A 4,341-nucleotide genomic window follows, 5' to 3' on the forward strand; every position below is an offset into this window, starting at 1 on the left:
TCTTGATAATATTTCATTGACACGAACACTTGGGATGCAAATACTTTTGGAATAAAGTAAATATGAACTTTGAAATCTAGAAAAAGTAATTGTATTGAAAATGCAATAATCAAGACTTTAAGATACTTTAATGACATAAATACTTACATCAAATGATGATTATGGCATGGTTAAATGCCATAAAACAGATATATGGAGAGAGATGAAGCTAGTATCTAAATGTACCAACAAGACCATTATTGGAGTCGAGCGACGGTGTTTAAAAGTAGCCAACCTGAGCAGTAAACTCTGCTTAAAGTGGGTAAATGGTCAACACTCTTTCTCTCGACCATCTTTGCTTGAGGTTGAGTGAGAGGCTGACTATGAGGATCCTAGATAAAAGTAGATAAAACACATGGAAGGAGAGCGGGTTGGAGATGGGCCATGTTGGGTGGAAACTGATAATACAATGGGTGAGTAGGAGGTGGGAAATAGGATTAGTAGGAGAATGACCATGTCTAGCCCTAATCCTATTCATCTCATGGGAATACTCACTAGTTAATTCAAGAATGCACAATTTCAAAAATAGCTTCATGGAAATGATGAATACAAACCTAAAATTTAGGTTATTATCAATCCACAATGTTTTCCCTCTCATTACGTGATGCTTATCTTTGAGCACAAGAGGTGGATAGCGGGAGAGTGATTGAAAGTGAGAGAGGAAGGGGAAGAGAGGTAAATAAAGTGTTAGAGAGAGAGTTAGAGAGGGATATAGAGTGAGTGGGAGTGTCAAAGGGGTGTAAAGAGAGTGGGAGTGAGAGAGGGGTGGAGAGAGGAGTGGAGGGATATGGGTGAAGAAATACGGATAGAGGGACTCATAGAGGTGTGTAGGGAGACTGGTAGAGGGAGTGAGAGAGGGATGAAGAGAGGAGTGGAGAGATAAGGATGAAGAGAGATGGAGAGAGGGGTGTAGAGAGATAGATCGAGGGAGTGAGAGAGGGGTGGAGAGAGACAGACTGAGGGAGTGAGGGGGGTGTAGAGAGAGGGATGAAGAGAGACAGAGAGATGGAGATGGAGTGAGAGAGGCGTGGATAGACAGGGAGAGAGAGGGGTGAGCAGAGAGTTGAGTGAGAGATTGAGATTTCAGAGAGAGAGAGAGGCAGAGATAGAGAAGGATGGCTCAGTCAAATGACCTATTTTTTTGTCTCTGATGTTGGACAAGATGAGAATATCTTGGTTGGGACTATTTTCAGCCGATACAGGAAGTGGACAAAAAATTTGGGATGCGACGAACCCTAGGCAGGATGATTCAGACGAACCTCGTAAAATCTCGTCCATCATCCCCGTCTTGGACAATATTGTGCTATAAGTACCCTAAAGAGAGATACATAGAGAGGTGAAGAATGAAAGAGAGAAAGGTAGAGAGAACACTAGATGGAGAGAGAGAGAGAGAGAGAGAGTCATAACCAAAAGGGTTGGGCAGAATTTGAGTCTGGTTGACAAAAAACCTTTCTTTATGTAATCTCTACTTTAGGAGAGTAGAGATACCATTATCTCTTGCAGCTCATCATGGGAAACTAGCAACAAATATATAAACTCCATTCAGCCTCTGATTTTGTAATTATTCCTCAAATATACTATTATTTCACATTCTTATATATCATGGAAATCCCAACCCAACATATCGTTTTGAATGATACACTGCATGGTACATGATTCACAAGGAAAAAAAAATTTCATCTACCAAATTTTAGTAGGCATGATGGGCAACACATCTAGTCACATATTCTATTATCAATTTAATATATGACACAACATTTTAGATAACATTGGAGTTAGGTGGATGGAAGACATAAGGAGATAATAGGAGCTATTGAGAACATAGATAGGGACTGATATCTTGGCATTATAAGATTGTAAGAAATGATGATCATATAATGTGATCAATCTACGAGTACAAAGGACAAAATTCCCTTAGTGGTGTTTCACAAAAAATCTCCAACAACTTACTATTCTGGTATGAGGTTAGAAGATCACAACCTTGATAAACCTAAGTAGTATTGGGTTCTATAGGCCTTGGCATGGATGAAAACGAAGATTCTGTGCAGCAAAAGACATGTAATGGAATCAATAACAACATCATTAAAATCATTGAAATGAAGTACCTCAGCACGGATCACATACCTGATTCCTTTAATCCTCGAACAAGTCATGTTGAGCTGCTCATGTGTGACGCCTCTAGAAGTATCCATGCAGTCCTTGGCATGTCAAAGTGCCTCCTTCTCGTTGACGAGCCCTGTTCACTCTCCGTCACCGTAGTTACGCCATCCTGATCGCATCACGATTGGAGAGGAGGTGTGGGAGGAAGGGAAAAAAAGGGGAAGACCCATGAACAATTTTGGTCTGAGTGAATTTTGTTCAGGGGCTTCCCCTATTTATACTAAGTAGGTATTTTCCATAAAAACACCCAAAACTTAAGTATATCATCCGACGTCCAAAAGACCATTTGCGTGTGACCCTCTAAGCCCATGTATCAGTCTAGATAACTCGAGCGGCCCAATAACCTTTATTGGCCTTCTAAGTTAATTAACTATATCATCATGTCGATTAACTAAGATTAGACTGATTTAACCTAATCGATAGGTTGAGTCTCCAACACATGGAGTGTCAAGCTATACCTTCTGCTCTAGAAGATATAAAGGAGTGTGTATCAACTCAGTCATGTAACCAGTTAATCATCGGTTTACCGTGTACATATAGTCCCTCATCGATTTGATGCTCCAAGGATGACTTAGGCTACGGTCTATTGTCAAACCCTAATCGATCATCCGATTTAGAACTGATGCATTTGGAAATCATTGGATAACTTTTCTTTGATATTTCACTGCCTTGGCCAAAGACTTCATTGCATCGTCTTCCTTGAGCCGTCACGTCTTATACCGAGGGTAAACAATCCCGTCTTGACCACTCAATCCTCTTTGTGAACTTCCTGATGCACCCGAACTAAGACAATTTGGAGTCCCATGATTAGGGGCACGTAAGTCATAGTCAAAGTATAACTGTCCGTCCACAAGACATCTTTGGTGTCACAGGTCTAAGGACCATCAACACAACCGTGACGTGAATCAACCTAATTGACAGTTTGTTATAATACTATTTAGGAAATTTATACATATCAATTGAGTAAACTCTTTCCACTTAATAGAACCCACTATCTATCCTTAGTGACTCCACACTAATGGCTACGCGACCGGCCAGACTCATCATATGAGTGAGGCTAGATAGTGTTATTTTATCTGGATATTTTGATGTCCTTCTCGAGTATCCTTCAAAGTGGAATAATTATAACACATGATTAAAGACTAGTGATCCGTATTATAACCTCATCATAATTCACTAAATTCGATCATGTATTCATGGACCTCATCATAAGCATCACATGTGAAATATTATGAATATATTCTATTAATGAACATCAAACGAGATATGGAATGTGTGATTGGCTTTCTGGCCACCTATATTTCCATTAAGTAGAACACAAATGAATTTTGGTCCAAACACAATGTCTCAAAGAGGAATAGTTTGGCTTCTGAGATCCCACACCAAAACTTAGCAAACTATCATATAAATAACAGTGAAGTGGATCTAAGGAGATAATGTATCTTTTGACTCTTTTTTATGGATCACCATAATTCAATCTCTCTCATTTTGTTATTCCTATGTCTTGTATATTTGATAACATCAAGTATGTAGTCATCAATATGTGTTTTATGATTTATTTTCTTATTTATATAAATAATATGCATAAAAATATCTCTTATTCATGTTGAAAATTAAATTAACACTCAATTTTATAATGGGTCCTAACTAATCAAGTGTAATGATTTATGATCTTTACTCATGTGATTATCTTGAATCAAGTGGTTTCTTTTTTTCATGATTTCATTGGATTTTATTTTTATGAAAGGCCTTAAATAATTTTAATATTAGTGATCTATTGATGGTGGATAAGAAAGTGCACTAAATAAAAAATGAAGCCCATTGTAGAGTAGTCCCAATTTGGATCACAAAAGGGTCTTAAGCCCCATCAAAGGAGGGCCTATTTTTAAGAACAAATTCAAGTGAGTGGTTATTATTTTTTTCCTAAAAAGGGGATTATGAAATTGACTGGCCAAATATCCAAATCCTGGCCACACATTGTAGGTTTATGAAATTAAGAAACTAAGGTCCCTAGTTATAACCATTTTCACCCACATTTAAGTATCCCTGAATTTTTTCCCAAACTCTATTTTTTCCCTGAATTTCATGGATCCACTCTTTTTTGAGTGTGAGGTTTATTGAAGAAGGGACATAGATTATCAG

Source organism: Wolffia australiana, chromosome 19, assembly GCF_029677425.1.
Source record: "Wolffia australiana isolate 7733 chromosome 19, ASM2967742v1".
NCBI classification, from domain to species: Eukaryota; Viridiplantae; Streptophyta; class Magnoliopsida; order Alismatales; family Araceae; genus Wolffia; species Wolffia australiana.